The 24,565-nt window shown below is 36.9% G+C and overlaps 1 non-coding gene across 1 annotated transcript; it reads right to left on the reverse strand.

The window, feature by feature from the left end:
* Nucleotides 1-1,381: 1,381 nt before the first annotated feature.
* Nucleotides 1,382-1,492, reverse strand: LOC118969534 (U6 spliceosomal RNA). The gene has a single exon (XR_005057453.1). It is a non-coding gene; the product is annotated as a U6 spliceosomal RNA (small nuclear RNA).
* Between the last annotated feature and the right edge of the window lie 23,073 nt (nucleotides 1,493-24,565).

The following is a 24,565-nucleotide window of genomic DNA, read 5'->3' on the forward strand; positions in this document are numbered from 1 at the left end:
CTTATTGCTATTTGTGTATCTTCTTTGGTGAAATGTCTGTTAAGATCATTTATCCATCTTGTTAGGTTGTTTTCTTATTGAGCTTTAAGAACTCTGTATATTTTAGGTAAGTCCTTTATCTGATATGTCATTTGCAAATATTTTCTCCCTGTCTGTGCCAGGCTTCTCATTATTTCAGCAGTGCCTTTTGCATAGTGAAAGACTGTAATTTCAATAAAGTCCAGCTTATCTTGTTTTTGTCATGGGTCATGCCTTTTGCGTTGTATCTAAAGAGTCATCTAAGTTTTCTGCTGTGTTGCCATCTTGGAGTTTTATAGTTTTGCATTTTATGTTTAGTCTGTTATCCATTCTGAGTTAATATTTATGAAGGTCATTAAGTCTATGTCTATATTCATGTTGGCCTATGGATACCAACATGGTCTAACACAATTTATTGAAAAGATTGTCTTTGTTCTATTGTATTATATTTGCTCTTGTGTAAAGGATCAACTGACTATACTTATCTATATAACTATTTTTTGGCTCTTTATTCTATTTATGTGTCCAGTCTTTCACCTATACCACACTTTCTTGATTACTGTAGTTTTATAATAAGGCTTGAAGTTATGTAGTGTCAGTCCTTCAACTCTGTTCTTCTCTTTCAATATTGTGTTGCCTATTCTGAATTTTTTGAATTACCATATAAATTTTAGAATCAGTTTGTGAATATCTGCAAAATAACTTCCTGGATTTTTGATTGGTTACATGTTGAATCTACAGATCAAGTTGGGAAGAACAGATACTTGAAAATATTGAGTCTGCCTTTCCATGGTAATGGAATATCTCTCTATTCATTTAGTTCTTTCTTCATTCCTTTCATCAGAGACTTCTAATTTTTCTCATATAGATCTCGCACATTTTTTGTTAGATTTATGTCTTAATATTTCATTTTTGTGCGTGTTAATATAAATGGCCTTGTTTTTAATTTAAAATCCCATTTGCTCATTGTTGGTATGGAAACAATTGACTTTTGTATATTACCTTTGATTCTTTTTTATTTTCTACATAGACAACCATGTCATTTGTGGACAACAATACTTTTATTTCTGCCTTTCTAGTCTGTGTACCTCTTTTTTCCTTTTCTATTGCATTCGTTTGGGCTTCTAGTATAATATTGGGAAGGGGTGGTGAGAAGGAACATTCTTGCCTTGTTCCTGATCTTATTGGAAAAGCTTCTAATTTCTCACTATTCAATATGATGTCAGCTATAGGTTTTCTATAGATGTTCTTTATCAAGTTGATTAGGAGGACTTTTTTTAATTAATTAATTTTTTAATTTTGGTATCATTAATCTACAATTACATGAGGAACATTATGTTTACTAGAATGCCCCCATCACCAAAAAAATATGGAATGCTTCACAAATTTGCGGGTCTTCCTTGCGCAGGGGAAGGAAGATGCTAATCTTCTCTGTACATTCCAATTTTAGTATATGTGCTGCCGAAGCGAGCAGAGGAGGAGGACTTTTAATGTAATTTTTAAACTATGCTAGGCTTAGAGAAAGGAAGTATTAACTTTCTATTTTAAAGCTACAGAATTTTTTTCTTATAACGAAAGAAATAGATGATTATAATACTTACAAGCAATAGAGAAATTTAAAAGTAAAAACAAAATCCACACAAATCATATCTAAGCTTTGCATCCAGAATATATCCTATTAATATGCATATATGTACATCTGTTGGGTTATCCGTTCATCCACTCGCCCATTCATTCATCCTTCATCTTTAAACTATCTTGTTTCCTCTCTCTTCCTTATACATGTGTGCCTCTCATTCATTGGAGTAAACTGAAGTTATGATTTTACTGTCTCTCCTGAGCTCTTGGAATTTATTGCCATTTTGGAACCCTTCCTCACTCTATTTCCATCTCCATGGCGGGGCGAGGAGAAGCAACCATTCTTTCCTGATGGTTACTGCCTTAAACTAGCCAACATGAGGGGGACCTCAACCCCATGGAACTGTCAGGTTGATGGGGCAAAGTGGTTCTCCTTTCCCCAGCCCTTCTGTCCTTCCAGTCTCCCCCAAACCACCAAACTAGACGATAACTGTAGGTACTAATGATTTTTCCACTCAAGTACTAACATGAGATAACTTTTTTCAGAAAGATCTGTGAGTATATCCTTCTGAGGTTTTACATGTCTGAAAATCTTCCTTTTTTCCTTAATAATAAATAAGAATTTAGTTTACAGTAAAATTTTTTATTCACATTTTTTTTTCTAGAATCTAGAGTTGTCTTTTATATTGCACACATCCATATTCCTCTTTCTTATTTCAGTTTTGGAGACTTAGCCATCTTTTCATTAATTCAATTTGCAATTCTGTCCATTTTGATATTCATGCTTAATTTTTTTTTGTAATTTAAATTTTAATATGTATTTATTTTAATTTCTCCTTTGCCAAAAGAAGCTGTTCTTATTTTATTAGTATTCAAATGATACGCAAATCTCCTGAAAAATATGGAGATATGTATATCTTTTCCATTGTGATTTCCAGTGTCTCAAATAAATTGTTTCATTGGATAGTATTTACTATGACTTCTCAGTTGAGCAGCCTTCTTTAATAAAGCAGCTCATTTTCTTCATATGTCTGGTGATTTTTGCTTGTCTGCTCACCTTTGCAAATAGAATTATATGTGATCATATTGACCATCTGGCTTCTGTGATCCCCTCAGCACATATATAAATCATTGTTAAACCTTTCAGCAGGTGTCTTAGGATGGGAGTTTGGAGTGGGCTGTGGGGTGGAGTCCTGCATTTCCTCTTAGACTCACAGTCATGAGAAACATAGCACACTCTTGCAGAGAGAGATTTCATTCATAGAAAGTAATATAATTCTGTCATAGTGCTGTTTCCTGGGTTTGACTGTTCTACAACTATTAGCTAGGATCTATCCAGACCCTCTATTTGTAAGTAGTAATTAATTTAGTGAAATTGTTCCATTTCTATTCTTTGTTGATTGAAAATGAAAAAGTTAAAGCTTTGGATGGATTTTCTCTTAGAACATTTTTAACTTTAGCTCACAGCTTAGGTGTCTGGTGCTGGTTTGATCTATATCATTTCATTGGTATTATCTTCTAGATATTCTACATTAGATACATGAATTTGCTTGGCTCAAGAGTGATTGAGAGCTTTTAAAAACTAATTGCTTACTTTTTAAAAAATTTCTACTTTTGCTATTTATGTGATATTAAATTGTGCTGAACAAATTGGGTCCCTTCTATTTCTAAATGAAATTGTTCTTTAAAATGCAGTACATGAACCACAGTGTTTGAAAAGTTGTAGTCTCCATGTGAAGGGTGTAGAGTTTTACTTGTGTGCACACACGTGTATAATAGCCAAAACATACAGTTGAGATTGACATTTTTATTGATATTATTCAGAGACTCTATATTAGGGGTGGCAAAGTACTGTCTGCTGGCCAAATCCAGCTGGAAAATGTTTTATAAAGTTTTAGTAGATCATAGTCATACCAGTTTGTTTACACACTCTCTGTGGCTGCTTTCAAGCAATAGCAGAGTGAAGCAATTGCAATAGAGACCACATAGCTCCAAAGTCTAAGGTATTTACTATCTATCCCTTTATAAACTTACACATTTGCTAACCCCTGCTCTATGTCTACACATGACTGTGTATATTTAGTGTGTAAACAATGAAAAAAGTATGTTAAAAATTTCCCACTCATGTTATATTTTTGTCATTTCTTTTTATGTTATTTAATTTTTCACTTAATAGAACTATTGCTCTTTATTGCATAACTTATATGAACATATATCATTTATAATTTCTCTGTTGATCGTTGGCCTTAATAGTTCTAAAGTGAAACTATTTTTATTTTTTATGATTCCTAATATTAGTTTTAAAACTGCTCTTTTATGTTTGCATTTGCACGATATTTTGTTGTTGGCATTGTTCCTCCACCCTCTAACACCAAACATTTTAAGGTACTTTGTTTAGGTGTGTAGTTATCACCTAGTTGTGGTTAGCCACTGTGGATAACCATCCCATGGATTCATGTAGTGCTCAGATCAATTTTCTACAGGTCTGTAGCCTGTCTTTTCATTCTCTCAACGGTGTTTTTGGCAGACCAGAAGTTTTTAATTTTAATGAAATCCAATTTATCAATTTTTTCTTTCATTTGTCATGCTTTTGTTGTATTTAAGAAGTCATTGCCAAGCTCAAGGTAATTTGGGTTTTCTCCTATGCTGTCTTCTAGTTAATAGTCTTGCATTTACATTCAAGGGAATGATCCATTTTAAGTAAATTTTTGTAAAGATATACAATCTGCTTATCATTCTTTTTTTGCATGTGGATATCCAGTTGTTCCAGAGCTATTTGTTGAACAGATTATCCTTTCTCCATTGAATCGCTTCTGCTCCTGTTTCAAAGGTCACTTGACTGTATTCCTATGTCTGGGCTGCTCTCTATTCTATTTCAGTGACCTATTTGTCTATTCTTTCACCAATACCGCATTCTTTTGGTTACTGTAGCTTTATAGTAAGGCCTGAAGTTGGGTAGTTTCAGTCCTCCAACTTTGTCCGGTGTCAGCATTGTGTTAGCTATTCTGGCTTTTGCCTTTCCTTAAAATTTTAGAATCAGTTTGTGAATATCCACAAAGTAACTTACTGGGACTTTGACTGGATTTGTGTTGAAGTCCATGCCTCCTGGGTGGACAGTTGCTGCCCTTGCTGTCCTCCCCTTACTCTGTACATATCCCCTCATCTGATGGACTTTCCACTCTTCTCTTCCCTGTCAAAATCTTCCATTGGGCACTCTGGAACTTCTGGACTGTTAATCTGTCAACATCCTTATACTCTGAAGCTCTTTTTCTTTTTTCTTTCTTTTTTTTTTTTGTGAGGGCATCTCTCATATTTATTCATCAAATGGTTGTTAACAACAATAAAATTCTGTATAGGGGGGTCAATGCTCAATGCACAATCCTTAATCCACCCCAAGCCTAATTTTCATCAGTCTCCAATCTTCTGAAGCATAACGAACAAGTTCTTACATGGAGAACAAATTCTTACATAGTGCATAAGTTACATGGTGAACATTACAAGGGCAGTCATCACAGAAACTTTCGGTTTTGATCATGCATTATGAACTATAAACAGTTCAAATATGAATATTCATTTGATTTTTATACTTGATTTATATGTAGATACCACATTTCTCTCTTTAGTATTATTATTTTTAATAAAATGCTGAAGTGGTAGGTAGATACAAGATAAAGGTAGAAAACATAGTTTAGTGCTGTAAGAGGGCAAAAATGTAGATGATCAGCTGTGTGCCTGTAGACTATGTGCTAATCCGAGCTAGACAAGGGCAACAAAACAACCACGGAGGCACAAGATTTCTCTCAAAACAGGGGGGGTTGAGGTTCTGAGCCTCTGAAGCTCTTTTTCTGCATATTCCTTTAACTGCTTTGACTTCAGTAAAACAAGTCTGTCCCATGAGGACACTGCTTTTTTATCTCTAGGACCATAGTATTTCCACCTCAATTCCTCTTGTGAGGAATTCAACATCCACGTGAGTGACTCATCCAACCGTTTCTTGGTTCTTTATCTCTTCAGCTTCAGTAATTTTATTTGCAACCCAGTCATAGGTTATATTCTAGAACTTATTATTACCTAACACTAGATTAACTTTGAAGTCACAATAGTAAACATTCCAATTTCCATTCACAATTTCCTGTTTTTCGTGCTTTTAGAATTCCTATTTCTCCCTTTGCTCCCCCCTTTTATTTTTTATGATCCCATCATTTTCTTGTTGTCAATGAATCCTTTACTTTCCACTGTTAGGCCATATATTGCTTGATTCATTATTATTATTACTTTCTTGAAAATACTGTCAATTCTTTCTTTGTTTTCCTTTCTTTTACTCACCCTAGATGGAAATTATGAACCATATCCTTGGGGTCTGCATCTAAGCAGCTGACCCTACCTGAGAAAAATCACACGAGTGAGCTAAGGAGCTTTTTATTTTCCTACATGATCACTAAGTTAAAACGAGAATTGCCTAGGAATCCTTCTAGGTGTCCCTAATGTATATTTTTATCACGATCTAAGATGACTGTCTCAAAGCTAATTCACTCCTCAAACCATCCCCTCATCACTCTCAGCTGATGACCTAGCTTTATATTTCAAACCAAAGATTCAAGTCTTCAGATGTGAATTGCTTTATCTTTTCTGGCATGGAAGCTCTCTTAATACATACTCTGTGACAGCTGATATTCATCTCTCAAGTGTATATGTCTAGGATCATAAATTTTAAAACTACAACATACCTCCCTTCACAACTTCCAAGATGCTTATGGATTGTATTCAATATTCCTTTTGAGAAAAGTTTCTGCAAAAGGGGAAAGAAGTTTAACTTTCATTCATACCGAGGGTTGGGGCAGATGTCCCACCCTCCCTGTCCAGAAATATTTTGACAGAGGAGCAGATTTCAAAGAGCAAGTAAATATAACACAAGTAGATGAAAAGCACCTGCCTGAAGGTATAAAAACTGACCTTTGGAGTAAGATACAGCCATGGTCAGCACTGCCTCTTTGGAAAGTATGCTTCTCTTGTGGCGGCAACATATTAATATCAACCCAGCATCTTTGCAGACTCATTTGTCCTACCAAGACTGGCTGTCAATAATGACAGCAGAACTGGGCAGGTTCTGGCCTCCACTGGTGACTAGACGGCACTGCTCTAGCTGACTTTCCCAAATCAGGAGAAATAGCCACCAGGCAGGGAGAACTCTAACATTCTTCACACCACCAAACCTTTATCAACTTCTGCATCATCTTTTCCTTCTTCCAATTTTCAATGGAGAAAACATCTCTCTAGCTTTCAATGACTCCACAATTATAATAGATTTCTTTTCCTTCTTGCTTTTCAATAGCGTCTGTCTTTGGCTAGCCAGTCTCTACTGCATCATCAACCTTAGCTTCTCTTGTGAATCTTTCCTGATGTCTCAGAGCATTCTTTAGATTTTTCCACCTGAAAAAATAAAATCCCTTGGGTCTGTCTTCCTCAGGTTTACTCCATTAACTGTCCCATTTCTTAGTTTCTGGTTAATACTCAAACTTTTCAAAAGCAGTTCTATCAATCTTTCTCCTCTTCTTTACTTTCGCAGTCAATGAGTGCTCTGTGCATGTCTGTATGTGTTTTAATTTTGAAAAGTTAAAAACAATCAAGAAAATGCTGTTTTCCCAAATTTAGAGGATTTAAACTCCAATATACAATATATTGGGAAAAAATTCATTTGTTACTCAACTGCATTACTAAGTCTCCGTCCCTAAAAGAAATTTCTATGTTGATATGCACGTATCCTTCTGTCTCGCCTGAGGGGGATTGCCCCCAAGCAAATTCGCTCAGGATTTGGTGAAACTGGATAACAACAAGGGACCATTAGGGGTAAAAAGGTTTATACCAAGCTTTATTCTCAGTGGCAGGTCATACTGGAATCACATCTGCCTCTGGGGCAGCCTGCATGCAGCAAGCCCATCTGGGTCTCTGCCTCTGAGCAGAGTACTAGGCTGAGCTCTTTATATAGTAACACCATCAATAATGACTCATGGCCATCAGGTGGGTGAGCATCATTAGCCTATCAATAGGCCAGTTACATTATCAAGTAGTTTAGGGTCAGGTGAGGATCCTGGATGTAGAAACTTTAATTTTCGCTAGACTCCACCCTCCAGGTCCTCACAGTCGACATGTCCTCAATCTTCTGCAATGGTCCCTGTGTGAGAAAGCTGGAGCTTTGAAACCAGATTTCACAACAGCAACAGAGGATAAGAGCAACATACAGATAACAAGGAAAATTATGATACAGATAACAAAAAAAGTTATAATAATCCTTAAGCCTGAAGAGATTGGTTGCCACCGAGTGGCCATTCCAGCTGTATTCACACCAGTTCTACTTAGATGAGCTCATGACTCGCACTTGCCACGAGAGAAATCAATCTTCTACAGTGGTCCCTGTGTGAGAAGCTGGAACCTTGTAACAACAAAAATTATAATAGCTGTCCTCAAGCTTGAGGATATCGATTGCTACCAAGTGGTCATTCCAGCTGAATTCAAACCAGTCCCAGTTCACGATTCTCACATTCCACAAGAGGACATAGGCTGCAAAGAGATGCTCTACGCCTCTTTTGGTCATTTGCTGGTCTGTGCAACATGCAGGAAAAGCAACTATAAGTCCAGTAGCTATGTATGTGCAAGTCATGACATATCAATACCCTTCTGACAAAGGCACAGGCCCAATATAGACTGTCACCTGAACTACAAGAGTCTGTGACAGGTGGTGGAATAGTAGAGGGACACCTGTGGAAGGACAGTGAAAGTCCATTGCCATCCTTTCCATGTGAAGGCAAACTGTTCCTGACTTTCCTGTTCTGTGTCAATGGAAAAGAAGACAATAGCAAGATCTACAACATAATATGTACCTAGTTCATGACTGAGGGTGTCCATAAGGCCTAAAATAGAGGGGACACCAGCGTGCAGACGGGGTATGACTTTATTCAGTTCTCTGTAATCCACGATCATATGCCAGGAGCTGTCCAGCTTTTTTACTGGCCATACTAGGGAATTAAAAGGGCTATGGGTGGGTTTTCTAATACTACCTTCTTCAGTTCCTGGAAGGTTTCTCCTATTTCTTTATGCTCTCTAGGCAATTTGTATTGCTTGGTATTAGTCACCTTCTAAAGCACAGGCAAAGCTATGGGTGGATGCTTAGCATATCCCCTCAGAACTGCCTCACATATCCTCAGTCTGAACTCACCTGCAATGGTCTGCAACCATAGGCCCTGCAGGATATCTATCCCCAATATATATTTGCAGATGGGAAAGATATATACAGAGTATACTCCTTTGGAGGTGGACGCCCTATTCCCAACCAGATTCAGGCTCATTTCACTCTGATCGCCTTACCTCTGTATCCATCTATAATAGCAGAAAACCACTCAGGGTTGCCATCAGTCAGTGAGCATTCAGCTCCTGTGTCTACCAGATCCAGGACATGTACATTCACTGGGGATCAATTGATTGATATTTCAATGTGTGGCCTCCGGTCCCCCCTAGTCTCTCAGTACAGGTACCTTGACGTTCCCCTCAGTCAAACTGTATCCCCCAGTCATCTTCCTGCCTGGGTTCAGATGAGGTTGGCTCACTCTACAGCAGGAAGTCTTGCAAACACACAGGCCAGATTTGTGGCTCTGACTCCATCCTCTGCTTCTTGGTCTGCAACGGTGGAACCACTTCTCTGGTTTCAGTTGTTGCCACAGCTCCAGTAAGATTCTGATTGACTTGCTATCAAATTTCTCTCTGTCTATTCCTGCCTCTATTAAATTAACCCACATCTGGGTCCTCTTGACCTTCATGGGGCCCCTTAATCCCTTCCTCTTAACAGTGGACCACACTCCCTTCCATGCCTGCATTGTTTCAGCCTCCCCCAAATCTGCCACAGTACAGGTAACCACATTTATGGGCTGCCCTGAGGGGCAAGAATGTCCAGTAAGGGCCCAAAGAGGGATGAAGGACCCTTTTGCAGCACTGTAGCCCTCTCATTGTGATAAAAAGCTCCTCATCGGGGCCATAATTTACTGGGTTATAAAAAGCATTTTTCATGCCTAACTCCCGTAACATCTGTTGGAGCTTGGCATATGTCTGCCATCTAGCAGGGGAAGATGGTATGCCACCCTGATTGGGCCATACAGTGTGAAGTGCGGTCATTACCCACTTGAGAAGTGAATAATTCCCTGGGGTCTGGTCTGCATTCTGCAGTCTGCAAGGCAGGATGAGTTGTCAGGGAAACCAGCTTTCCCATCTCTGATCCAGACAAAATGATTCCATCCACCCCTACATCCAAAAGGTGCAGGAGCCAGGCTGATCCGGACTTCAAGGGAATCTGCTGAAGCCGGGAGCCCAAATTTACCAGCTCCACCAGTGCTCCATGACCTGGGGAGAGGGCTGCACCTCTCCCGGAGGAACCCCAGGTTGCTGCATCTTTATTTATTGACTACAAATGGGCAGGATTTCAATAGAGAAGGGGTTGGTGTCTCCAGCACTGCCTCTACCCCATTGTTCTCCCCCAGACCCTCCACAATTTCTGGGGCTGACCGCAGATTTCCCTTTCCACAGAGTGCCTCTTCGTCTGTATCCTTTACCTTTTCCACGGCACCTTGCATAGACGCTACCACAGACTCCGACAGCTGTCTTACCTTCACCTCAGTGCGTCACAGCTGGCATTCTTGTAGTGCCTCTTCTCATGTGTTTTGCAGGAGTACGTCTTTCTCTTGCAGGGCTTCTGCCTCCTCCGCAGTGCCTTGCAGTTGGGGTTCTTACACTGCCTCTTGTGCTTCTTGCGGGGGTACATCCTTCTCCTTCATGGTCTTTACCTCCTCCATGATGCTTTGCAGTAATGCCATCTCATTCTTCAACAAATCTTTTACTTCCTCCATAGAACCTTGCAACCGGCCTTCTTGTACTCTTTTGTCATCTCCATAGCATCTCGCAGTGATGCCATCTCAATCACCAATAAATTTTTTTGTGACCTTTTCCTCTTGTGCTTCTTGAAAGAGTGTATTCTTCTCCTTTAGTCCCTTCTTAGTGTGTGAGGAATAGCGAGCCCGTGGTTCCCACCACCTCATGGGCACTCTCTCGTTCTTTGAGCAATTCCCTATTTTGTAGACGGCCCCGTCTACTGCCGTAGGCATCACTTCTACCTACTCCCAGTCCCGGGGCAGGGCCCAGTCCTCTAGGAGGCGACATACCTTGGACCACATGCCCGCTAGGGGAACCCAAAATGTCTCCCCATCCATAGGGGCAGTCCACTGTTGTACCCCTCCCATGAGGACAGCTTATTCTATTTTTTGTGTTTCTTTTTTTTAGTCGGCAATGAATCCTGCTGACTATGCCATTCGTCTTGCTTCAGGGGAATTGCCCCCGGGCAAATTCACTTTGGATTTGTTGAGACTGAATAACAATGGCACATCAGGAGTTAAAGTCTATATCAAGCTTTATTCTCAGGGTGGCAGGTTGAGTACTGGAATCATGTCTGCCTCTGGGGCAGTCTGTATGCAACAAGTCTATCTCCATCTCTGCCGCCAAGCAGAGTACTTGGTGGAGCTCTTCATGTAGTAACACCAACAATAATGATTCATTGCTGTTGGGTGTGTGATCATTAGCCTAGCATAGGCCAATTACATCATCAGGTACTTTAGGGTCAGGTGAAGATCCTGGCCATAGGAATTTTCATTTTCCTTACACCTTCCACACCACTTTGTAGGTACGCTTTTTTTTTTTTCAAGTTTATTTGCCTTAATGGTATCATATGTGTGTTACTCCACAATTATTCAAAATAACAAAGACCTAGTTTTAGTTTTTATAGTATTTTATTTATGAATATACCACATTTCTTGGATATTTAGGTTGTTTCAAGTTTGTGTGGTAGATGTACCAGTTTCTTAAATAATTTTTATAGTTTTATTGAAGTGTAATTAACAAAAAATTGTATATATTTAATGCAATATACACAGTGATAACATATGTGTGCTTTGTGAAATGATTAACACAGTCAAATGGAATGGCAACACAGAGAGTATGAAAACTTTGATTTTCCCTAATCCTTGCCAACCTGTTGAAATGTCAACTTTCTGAATTTTGCCAGTCATCTGATACATGTATGCTAGCCTTTCATTGCTTTGGTTCATAATTTCCTGATTTCCTGTGAGGTTGCATATATTGCCATATTTATTGGCTATTTCCTTCTCTGGAAATGCCTGTTTATTGTGTCTTTTGTTCATTTCTCCTATCTGATTATTTTTTTAATATAGATTTTTATGTTTAATGGAAATATTTTCTACCAATTTGGCCTTTTTCAAACATTGTGTAGGGCAGCTTTATATCACAAAAATTTTAAATTATGATGTAATCAGAATTATCAATCTTTTCTGTTTTTTAATCTGTTATCTAAGAAATACTTACATTTTTAAAAGTCCTAAAGACATTCATTCTTCTATATGTTCTTTTAAGTACATTACAAATTTGATTTTATAAATTAGATATTTTATGCATTTATAATTTATTTTTTGTATGATGTGAAATAGTGCTCTAGATTTTATTTTCTATAAAAAAAACAGCTGAGTCACTGTACCTTTTATTGAATAATCCATCAATGCACTGGATTTTTGTGCAATGCACACCAGGTACTAATTTCCAAACATGCCTGAATATGTTTCTAGTTTCTTTAGTTAATTCCCTTTACATATTTGTCCACTTCTGTGCCTCTGCCTTTATATTTAATTACCATAGTTCTATAAAGTCTTAAGTTCAATAGGGCAAGTTACCTTGATTCTTTTTTTATTTTTTATAATTATTTTGGAAAATATTAGATAATCGCATTTTAAAATAATTTTAGGATGTGTTTACTTAGTTTCATGAAAAATCATGTTGAGATTTTGATTTAAATAGTCCTGAATATCTGGATTTTTTTGGGGGGGAATTACCACTTTAAGTTAGTGAAATTTCCTCTCCATGAACAAATCATATATGCTTATGCTCATTTATATAAATCTTCTTTTATCTCCTTCAATAGTGTTTTATAATTTTCTTAATGTGGGTATTATACATATTTTATTAGGTTTATTTCCATATGCCTTACAGTTTAAGTTGCTATTACTAACGATATATTTTTCTATAGACTAAATTATTGTTGGTATATAGGATTGACTTCTATTTTGATCTTCAGTTCAGTAACACATGTAGGTCCTCCCATTAGCTTATTCAGAATAGTGCCTTCTCCCCAGTCATTCCCTAACTCAATCCTTTCTTTCCTGTATATTTGTTACTATTATCATATCAGTTACAATTCATTTATTAGTTTGTGAACTTGGTGCATCAAAATAAACCAAGTGATATTAGAGGTCATGTTCCCCTTGTTTGTTATCACATATCAAATCTTAGGACAATTTATTAATAAATATTTACCCAGATTTTGTTTAGTCTGTTTTTTTTTTATCTGGTAGATACAGTAAGAAGTGATTACAATTACATCCTAGATTCATTTTATATGGAAATTCCTTTTCAATTCTTCATCTTTTTAAAAATATATATATTTAATGGCTTTCAAGGAGAGAATCAAGATAGTGGTCTTTCTGCCATCTATCCTAGAAGATATTCATGCATTTTATTATTGGCTAGATTTCCATCCCTTTGAACTTCGCTAGCAATAAATCCAACTCATTCTTCAAAGCCCACAGGAATCCCTAAATACCTTCACCAAGGGGACCTTTGTCCCTCCTTGAGCTTGCACCTTTCAGGGTCCTTTCTGCTCACTGAGTACGTCACCTATCTTGTCTTGGATAGTTCTCTAAATTCCGAAGTGTGAGCCACACCATGATTTTTTATGACACTCTGTCATAGTTTCACTAACCATTTTCATATTATTAGACTTGGGTTGCAAGCAAATATTTCATGATTTAAAAAAAGGCTGTGATGAACAGTTTTGAACATGAAGTTTTTTTTCATTTTCAGATTGTTACACGGCAGTAGAATTACTTGGTCAAAGCAGGCCACATCTTATCTGATGCACTGGCTGACTCTAGAAATTTTATCATCCCTGACACTGACTTTTAATAATAGAAGAGCTGTAATGATGATTCATTTTCAATTCTTGAAAAGCGGTACCCACCATTTGCAAAAAGCTTCAGTAGTATGTGGAGACATGGTTTTGCTTCAAAGAGTTAACCCTGTTAAAACTCATGCAGACACTTTGAACATTAACATTTCATCTCTTCATCCATGCAGCCTTGCTTGCCAGACCCAATTTGAGTGGTCTTTTCTGCTGTGATCTTTTGGGATACCCATTTCACTAGTGGGGTTTCCAAAAGCTCTTCTGCAGACCAGAAAAGGGAAATGTTTCCTTTTTCCTGCTCCCACTTAGGTTCCCTTCCTCCTGAATATAATTTTGGACAAAAGAATGTTAATGTATACCTCATTTTTCTCCCAAAGTAGACTACTCTGTAGACTTAATAAATTGCTGTGTTGCCAGATACTGCATTACCATGGCAAGTGGTAGTATTTAAAAATGAATTACTTTTCCTATCATTCCAGGACCTAAGACAGTGATTTCCCCAGCAGACTCTTAGCAGAACAAGCACAGAATTCTGTAATAAGCATGGACTAGGCAGCCAAGCTAACTTGTGTGAGCTTTTGATTTTGGCACTTAGTAGCTATGCAATTCACTGTCCCTTCTGTATACCTTGCACTATAATAATACCCACAGAGTTTTAATAATAATAGTAACAGTTCTGATTTATCATACACCCTGTTTGCCAGGCATTTTATCCAATTTAAAACTAATTTGTTATCCAGTTTAAAGTTTCCCTCTCACTCCTGCTTCCTCCCCACTGACAAATCAGATTTGACTTAGATATACCCACCTTCAGTTTGGGGGAAGGTTCTGGTCAGCTTTGCATTTTTTCTCACTTTGTTCCTTCATTCTTCGGCACTCACATCCATCTTATCCATATTTGAAACAGGGGAGAGTAGAATGGTAGAGGTCACCAGGTATCTTACTTGACCAGGGTGGTCTAAGTTAGGCATTGATGCCCTCTGGGTGTTACAGGTGCACAAGCACCAACTGCTGGGTGTCCTCTTCCTGGGATAGCTTTATGGATTCCTCTGAGAGCTCCTTAGAGGAGCTTTTCCATTGAAATGCTCCAGGGTATCAGTGATGTGGTCTACAGATGGTTGCCCATTGCTTCCTTCCCTTCCTCAGCTTTGTCCATATACAGCTCCAGCTTCTGTCTGCTATAGCTGATCTACACCTGCCAGGAAGCCCACAGGGATACAGATTTCTCAATACGCCATCACCCCAGCTTCCTAACAGGTCCACTTGGCTCTTATAAAAATTCACAAATATGTGTCCAGTTGTGAGATGAAGTATAGGACGTGTGCTCTGCTGGCAGGGCAGCTCTGGCCAGCATCGCATCTTCAGACTCTTCCGAGTAAAACTACGCACTGTTTCTCCAACATCTGTCTCCTCGAATACTGCACTGGCCCTTTGGTGACAGTGGGCTTATGCTTTCTGCCCAAAGGAGGTGGTGGAGAGCTGGTGCCAGTGGAGGGATAGTGACATGGGGCTGTAGAGTTAATAGAAGTTTGTGCTTGTAGCCAGGAGACCTGAGTTAAGTCTGTCTTCTGCTGCTTTTAGATTTTTGTGACTTTAGGAATATTACATAATCATCTAAGTTTTAGTTTCTCAAAAGTCTCTGTTGTACAGATTAAAAAGGAAAATGAGTGTGAGAATGTTGTAGATGATATAGTACTACACAGATATGCCCAAACTTTTGCTTTTATATTGATACTTCCCTCTTAAATTAACAAGATACCTGCCTCCAAGAAGGGAAATCTCTACCAAAAACTCAGGCCTCCCCTTGAAGTGGCATGATTGCCCAAAGCACATTCTCAGAGCTTGGTAGAGCTCAGCCAAGCTCTTCTGCTTTTGAGTCTTGCCATCTTGCTCTCAACCACAGCACAGGCCAGAGCTGTTCCCTTTTCATCATTCACCAATGTTGTTCCTTGTATTGGCTCCTTCTCTTTAATAACCCACATCCTGATTGGAATGGACATGCATAAAGAAGATTTTGCATTGGACATGTAGGAATACCTTGTACAATCCAGTCTGCACAATCCAATCCAGTTGAGACAGACAGCTCTGTCGGAGGTCACATGAAACCTGGGACACTTAGGGATCATTCTCACTTTCAGCTGATGACTATTATCCCAAGCATGCAATTGATGTAAATAGGAATGGCCAGTGCATGGGAACAAAGAAAGCTGTGTTGCCAGAGGTAAAATGCTAAAACCATTATCTCAGAGCTTGAGTGAGAGAGCAAAAGTGTTAGAGGAAACTCATTTTTATGTTTTATTGCTCACTTTTAGTTTTCAGGTACTATAGATTAGTTCCCACTCCAAATTCATTCTTTCCTTTATTTTAAATTTATTTTTTATTGAAGTATGGTTGATATATAATATTACATTGGTTTCAAGTATACAACCTAGTGATTTGACAATCATATACATTACAAATGCTCACCCCAGTAAGTGTAGTTACCATCTGCCATTATATAAAGATACTGGAGTATTATTGACTATATTCTCTTTGTCATACTTTCAGCCCTGCTACTAGTTTATTTTATAATTGGAAATCCTTTTCTCTCTCTCACCTATTTTGCCCATTCTTTGAACCCCACCCCTTTGGCAACCGCTAATCTGTTCTTTATGTTTCAGTCTATTTCTGTTTTGTTTTCCCATTTGTTTTTTAGATTTTATATAGGAGTGAAATCATATGGTATCTACCTATCTCTGTCTAACTTATTTCAGTCAGCATATTACCCTGTTGCAAATAGCAAGGTTTCATTCTTTTTTAATGGCTGAATAATGTTTTATCACATACACACACAACACACACACGCACACACACCACATCTTCTTTATCCACTCATCTATTGATGGACACTTAGTTGCTTTCGTATCTTGACTCTTTGTAAATAGTGCTACAATAAACATAGGAGTGCATGTATCTTTTTAAATTATTGATTTTGTTTTCTCTAGGTAAATTCCCAGAAGTGGAATCACTGAGTCGTATATTATTTCTGTTTTAAATTTTTGAGAAACCACCATACTGTTTTCCATAATCGGTGCACCAATTTACATTCCCACTAATAATGCACAGGGGTTCCCTTTTCTCCACTCCCATTTGAACACTTGTTATTTCTTCTCTTTTTGATACTAGTCATTCTGACTGGTGTGAGGTAATAGCCCATTGTGATTTTGATTTGCATTTTCCTGATGGTTAGTGATGCTGAATGTTTTTTCATGTCTATTGACTATTTGTATGTATTCTTTGGAAAATGTCTGTTCAGGTCCTCTACCCATTTTTGAATCAGACTATTTATATTTTTGGTGTTGAGTTGTACAAGTCCTTTATATATTTTGGATATTAGCCTTTTATTGGTATATCATTTACAAATATCTTCTCCCATTCCACACATTGCCTTTTTGTTTTGTTGGTGGTTTCCTTGACTGTGCAGAAGCTTTTTAGTTTTAATGTAGTCTCACTTTTCCTTTTTGATTTTATTTCCCTTGCCTAGGGCGACATATATAGAAAAAAAATTACTAATTCTGATGTTCAAGAGTTTACTGTGTATGTTCTCTTCTAGGAGTTTTATGGTTTCAGATTTTATATTTAGGTCTATAACCCACTTGGAGTTTATTTTTATGTGATATAAGACAGTAATTCAGCTTCATTCTTTTGCATGTGGCTGACCAGTTTTCCCAACACCATTTATTGAAGAGACTGTCTTTTCCCCCTTGTATATTCTTATCTCCTTTGCCATAGATTAATTCACCATAAAAGTGGGTTTATTTCTGGGCTCTCTGTTCTATTCCATTGATCTATGTGTTGTTTTGTGGCAGTATCATATTGTTTTGATTACTATAGCTTTGTAATACAGTTTAAAATCAAGAACTGTGGTACCTCCAGCTTTGTTCTTTCTCAAGATTGCTTTGGTTATTTGGGGTCTGTTGCAGTTCCATAAAAATTTTAGGATTATTTTCTCGAGTTCTGAAGACAATGCCATGGGCATTTTGGTAGGGATTGCACTGACACTGTAGATTGCTTCAGGTAGTGTGGCCATTTTGGCAATATAAATTCTTCCTATCCATAAATATGGAATATCTTTCCATTTAATTGTGTCATCTTCAATTTCTTTTATCAATGTCTTATAGTTGTTAAAAGTACAGGTCTTTCACCTCTGTGGTTAGATTTATTATTAGGTTTTTTATTCTTTTTGATGTGACTGTAAATAGGATTGTTTTCTTAATTTCTCTTTCTGTTAGTTCATTATTTTTATATAGAAATGAAACATTTCTGTATATTATTTTGTATCTTGCAACTTTACTGAATCCATTTATTACTTCTAGTTTTTTGGTAGCATCATTAGGATTTTCTGTATATAGTATCATCAGCAAATAGTGACATTTTTACTTTTACCTTACTAATTTGGGTGTCTTTTATTTCTTTATTGTGTCTTATTATTGTGGTTAGGACTTCCAGTATTATGTTGAATAAAAGTGGCTTGAGTGGGCATCCTTATCTTGTTTATGATCTTAGAGGAAAAGCTTTTGGTTTTTCCCATGGAGTATGATGTTAGTGATGGGTTTGTCACATACAGCCTTTATCATGTTGAGGTATTTTCCTTCTATACCCACTTTGTTGAGAGTTTTTATCATGAATGGATGTTGAATTTTCTCAAATGCTTTTTTGGCATTTATTGACATGACCATGTTTTTTATTCTTCCTTTTTTTATGTGGTGTATCATACTGATTGATTTGTAGAAATTCAATCATCTTTGTATCCCTGGAATGAACCCCATTTGTTTGTGGTGAATGATAGTTTCCATGTAGTTTGAATTCAGTTTGTTAATATTTTGTTGAGGATTTTTATCCCTGATGTGCTCATCAGGGATATTTGTCTGTAGTTTTCTTTTTTTGTAGTGTCTTTAGTTTTGGTATCAGGGTGATGCTGGCCTCATAGAATGAATTTGGAAGCTTCCCTTCCTCTTCAATTTTTTGGAATATTTTGGGAAGCATAGGTATTAACTTCTCTTTAACTGTTTGGGAGGATTCTCCTATGAAGCTCTCTGGTCCTGGACTTTTATTCATTGGGTGGTTTTTGATTATTAATTCAATTTCATTACTAATAATTGACCTGTTCTGATTTTCTGTTTCTTCCTGGTTCAAACATGGATGATTTCATATCCAAACTCCTTCTTGATTTCTTGTTTATACCAGAAAGTCTGGAAAACTAAAATCTATATTTTCTAGACTTTCTTACAGGCTAACATTATGCCTGTGACTGTGGTTTTCTGAAGGACCTATCACCACAGAAATTTTGGAGGTTGAAATAAATAAGCTGAGATGACAGCAGTACTTCAGGTGATCACAGCTTTTTGAAAGCATGGTAGTGGAGACTTAGGTTCTTCTGGATCAGAGATCTCTGGGGTCCAGGCTGTAGTGTGGTAGGTACCAAGAAGAGGTTATGGAAAAAGATGATAATGTCTGCTACAACCACCCTGTAGTGTGATTGGGCATTTCCCTAGATTTGTTGTTACTGGCTGCATTATCCTCACTGTGTATCATACAAGCTTAGTTCCCTGGCCTTCCTAGAAATTTAATGATTAATAATAGTCTTTATTAATTTCACTTGAAATGAATGAGTGAATTTTGCTTTCTACAATTAATAACAATGATACATAATTATATATATTTCTCATAAAATTGTCATAGGGAAAAGCACTTTTCTAGTGTGAACTAGAATCATTATTTTAAACAAACAACTTGGATATACTCTTGCTAGAAATTTTGTGATTATAAACTCCTTTTATTAAAAATAACTGACAGATACCATGGGCATTTGAAAATAGTTTTTCAGTTTAGTAAATACTTTCCAGCATCTTACCTTTTTCCCTTTATTTGTAAGTATATTAAGTGCCTATTGCCAGCTCTGTAAAGTTGTGGATGAAGATTTTACAACTGAATGAGCTTAAATCAATGATTAAAAATTGTCTATCAGCAAATGATGAAGCTGGATTCTCAGATGTTAGTCTTTGGCTCCAAATGTTTACTTCAGTTCAGCCATTGATCCTTGTCATCCAGTTTTGATGAACATTTTGCAGCCCACGTTATAGTAAATTATGTACCTAGTGCCATGTGCATACTCCAATGTCTCAGATGGAAGATTCATCTTCACCAAAGAGCTGTAATGCAGTGAGGATCGTACTTGTATTCACAACCGTTCAAAACTCAAGACAGAATGGGCCATGTTTTATGGGCACCAGAGGAGGGAGAGGCTCATTTCAGCTCGGGTACCAGGGCGAGCTCATGGAGGAGGTAGAATCTGAATTAAGCCTTAGAGTAGGATCGGTAGGACTGGGCCCGTCTTCATGGGTATGTGACCTGCACAGTCACACGGGCTGCACGCTCATCTCCCATTCTTGGCTTAGTGTTCTACCATCTTGAAATCCTTAATAATTTTTAACAAAGGGTCCGGCGTTTTTATTTGCACTGGATGCCACAGATTATACAGCTTCTCAAGCTGAAATTCTCTAGGCAGGTATATTGAAAGTAAATATAGTATGAACTTTAAGTAAATATTTATATATTAAAGCTACCCATTATATGATTATGTGTATATATGTGTGTATAATATTAATATATGCTTTATATTAACTTACATTCACATTAAATATTAATTCATATGCTAAATATACATGAACTGAGAAATAAACCCAGTTTTTAGCTTTTAATAAATAGTCATAATTATATACTGTCTCCTTTTTACTTCTTTAAGTATAAAATCAAGCATATAAAGAGAAAACTGTATTTCAAAAATATGTAAATGTACAAAGTGGGTAATGTAAGCTTTTCCCTTCTTAATATTACCATAAATAAACAACTCTTAAGTTTTGATGTACTTACTCCCTGAAATTTTTATTTTTCTGGCTTTCAATTTCTTTGTTTGTCTATTAAGATTACTTTTTCAAACTCCTTTAAATTCAGTCTTATTCTATTTTTCTAGCAAGTTATCTAATTCATTTAGATTTTTATTTTATTGCCAAAACTGTATTGAAATTACCTTATTTAGATAACATTTATTTAATATTTCCTAATTTTCATAAAGTTCTTTGTGTGTGGGTTATATACTCTTCCCATTTTTAATATATCTTTTTAATTGTTCGGGCTCCTAGGCAGTTTCTTGCTTTTAATGATCTCTTTAAAGAGCCATCTCTATTTTAATGATCATTAATTCTGCATATGTTGCCTTTTAATATCTGAAGTTTTGCTTTTATCATTGTTGCTTTATTAATCCTATTTACCTCTGATTTACTTTTACTTACTTAAAAGTTAAAGCTGTTTTTTAGTACCTATTTTTCTGTCTAGATGTTTATAGGGTTTCTTTAGAGTTCAGGAAAAATCTCTAGGACATATATAGATGAGGATCTCCCTCAGTGTGAAGACAAGACTTCCATCAGCTCAAGTCATTTGTCTTTTATTCCTTTAATAATTTAATAGAGCTTTCATTAACTCTATTCAGTTCTCTTCTTAGTGACCTACTGTATGTGGATAATGACTTCCCTAAATCTATCAGCCATGCATGATCTCTTCTTTCATAGTTTCCTTCTTTTTTATTTTTTGTTAAATCCTGGGAATTTGAGTTGGTTTTCTAAATAACAAAGTTTATTTTTAGCAATGTCCATTCTGGTATGTGATGGTACTGTCAGGATTTTGTTGATTTTGCAATCAAACTGTTACTTTCAAGAACTCTTTTTCATCATTCCCTGCCCCCCCCCGTTTTTTTTCTTTTCAGACTTGCTAGCTATTATTTTTTTATTAAATCAATATCTGTTTAAATGCTTTAACTTATTTAGCATTTTAATATTTTTTGATTTTCTTAGCTTGGGCTTCTCTTTTGTCTTTGAGTTGCTGTTTCTCTGCTGTTTCTCTTTACATATTTCTTAAATATCATGTCCCTGTTGTGATCGATTCATATTTATAAAAATGTGGAAAGACTAGTCTCAGTGATAATTTAGACTTAATCTGCTGTGGTGCAGACATATCTTTTCTCCTGGCAGGAGTCCCCTCTAAGAGTGGGAGTGATTTACGGACACCAAGGGGGTCCCCATGCTCTGTCCCTTTGTGCCGTCCACAGCAAATGAAGACCAGAGTAAATGGTATATTGAGCCATATTCAGTGTAGAGGCAGCCGGAGTGCCTGAGGTTATTAAAGTACTTGATGATTTCTCCATTATCAACTGCTCTATTCTTTAGCTTGAGATGGTGAGATTTAGCAGGCTGTATCCTCATGAAGTTGCCGTAGGTAGTGGGACATGGGGGAGGAATTAATTAGGAAGAAAGAGGTGGGAGGTTTTCCTTTTTTCTAGTGGCAGCTCGGAGTTCGCTGTGGAATTGCCTCTCTCATTTCCTTTGATTATTTCTCAATGACTTCCTATTCTTGTTCTTTACCCTAAATTTACATTAAAAGTGTAATCCGTTTTAGATGAATTTTAATTGCTGGAGAATTATTCAGTCTATAAAATTAAATTGGAAAGAGATTGCCAACATACTGACTTCCTTTAGCGCTGTGAACTCCACCAGCTGCCTATCTGCATGTGGAAAAAACTGTGGTGGATGGAAAAAGGAAAAATAAGCATTAGTATTTTGTGTGACTGGGAAAAAATTCATCTTTTATAAAAGTATTTTTAAGACAGTTTTAGATCTGCAGAAAAACTGTGTAGTTTCCCCAATCATTGACATCTTACATTCACCTTGTACATTTGTTGAAATTAATGAAACGTATTTAATACATTAGTATCAATTAAGGTCCATACTTGATTTAGATTACCTTAGTTTTTACCCAACATTCCTTTTTCTACTCCAGGATCTCATTTAAGATACAAACATTATATTCAGTCATGTTTCCTTAAGCCCCTCTGGGCTGTGAGTATTTGTCAGATTTTCCTTGGTTTTGATTAGGACTAGGTAGGTATTTTGTAGAAGATCCCTTAATTGGAATTTGTCTGATTTTTTTCCTCAAAGTTTGATGGGGGTTGTGGGTTTTAGGAAGAAAGGACACAAAGGTAAAATGACATTTTTATCACATCAGAGATATATACTATCAAGATGGGGTATCACTGTTGATAACCTTGATCACATGGTTCAGGCTGTGTTTTCCAGGTCTTTCCACACCCCTCCCAGCCCTTGGCAAGCACATTTCTACATTCTGTGTCTATGATTTTTGTCTACTCAAAGTACCTCGTATAAGTGGAATCATACAGCATTCGTGTGTTTTTGTGAATGGCTTATTCCACTTAACATTATTTACTCAAGGTTCATCCACGTTGTAGCATATGTCAGCATTTCCTTCCTTTACAAGGCTGAGTAATAGCCCATTGTGTGTATATACCACAGTTCGCTTAGTTATTCATCCATCCATGGGTACTTGGGTAACTTGTCATGTTTTACCTATTGTGAATAATGCTATGGACATGAGAGTACAAACATCTCTTTGAGATCCTGCCTTCAGTTGTTTTGGGTATAAACCCTGAAGTGGAATTGCTGGATCATATGGTAATTCCTTTTTTAATTTTTTGAGGAACCACCATGCCATTGTCCACAGAAACTGTGGAAAATATTGCTAATAACCACACATGAGTATTCCAATATCTTCACATTCTTACTAACATTTTTGATAATAAACATCCTAAATGGGTGTGAAGTAGTATCTCCTTGTAGTTTTATTTTGCATTTATCTAATGGCTAGTGATGATGAGCATTTTCTCATGTTCTTATTGGTCATTCATGTATCTTTTTTGGAGAAACATCTATTCAAGTCCCTTGCCCATTTTTTACCTAGTTGTTCAGTTTTAGGAGGTCTCTATTTCAGGTATATGATTTGCAAATACTTTCTCCCATTCTGTGGATTACCTTTTTACTCTCTTGGTGGTATCTTTTGATGTACAAAATTTTTTAATTTTTATAAAGTCCAATCTGTGTACTTTTTCTCTTGTTGCCTTTGCCTTTGGTGTCATAGCTGAGAAATCTTTGTCAAAACCAATGATGTAGAAATTTTGCCCTGTATTTCCTTCTAAGAGTTGTATAGTTTCAGGTCTTGGATTAAAATTTTTAATCTATTTTGAGTTAAGTTTTATATGTGGTGTTAGGTAATGGTTCAACTTCATTCTCTTGCACGATATGATATCCAGTTTTCTCAACACCATTTGTTGAAAAGACTATCCTTTTCCCTTTGAATGATCTTGACGCCTTTGCTAAAAATCATTTGACCATTTTTTTTAAACATGTACTTCTTCAACAGTTTAATTTTTTTGAAAGGAACAGATTTTGAGCAGGAAAAGCATGGAGCAGAAAGGTGTGGAATAGAAAAGAAATACAATTGTAAACTGATTTGCTAATTATAAACACACAAAGTAGTACTAGAGAATGTCCTGTCCCAAACAACACAACAAAGGTTTAAGGACTGGTGTGTTCCCTTAGCAAGGCTGAAGATTTTGGTCTCTGGTATTTGGAATTTAGGTGCAGTCCTTGCTTTTGGGTGGATCACTGTTGACTCCATCCATGCTTTTAATAAGAAATTTAAAATGTTTTTTTTTCCCCCCTGAATATGCAGTTGCTTTTGCATTCCATTTCTTCAATGTCTAGCTGCTAAAGGAGGAAAAGGAGAAAAATGAAGTGAAGATAAATGTATAGGCTTTTTAAATCTTCTGGCCATTATTTCAACTGAAGGCATTTGGGCTTTCAGCACTGCGGGTGTGACAACAATGGCCCACCTCTTTGTCTGGGATCGGAAGCTGCCATCAGCTGTCAGAGCACACATTCCCCAGTATATGTAGAAAAAGATCCCTTTTGTCCACCTGGGATCTGCAAGCTGTGTGCAAGCTGTGTACTCCAAGGACAC

Source organism: Manis javanica, chromosome 1 (assembly GCF_040802235.1).
Source record: "Manis javanica isolate MJ-LG chromosome 1, MJ_LKY, whole genome shotgun sequence".
Taxonomy (NCBI): domain Eukaryota; kingdom Metazoa; phylum Chordata; class Mammalia; order Pholidota; family Manidae; genus Manis; species Manis javanica.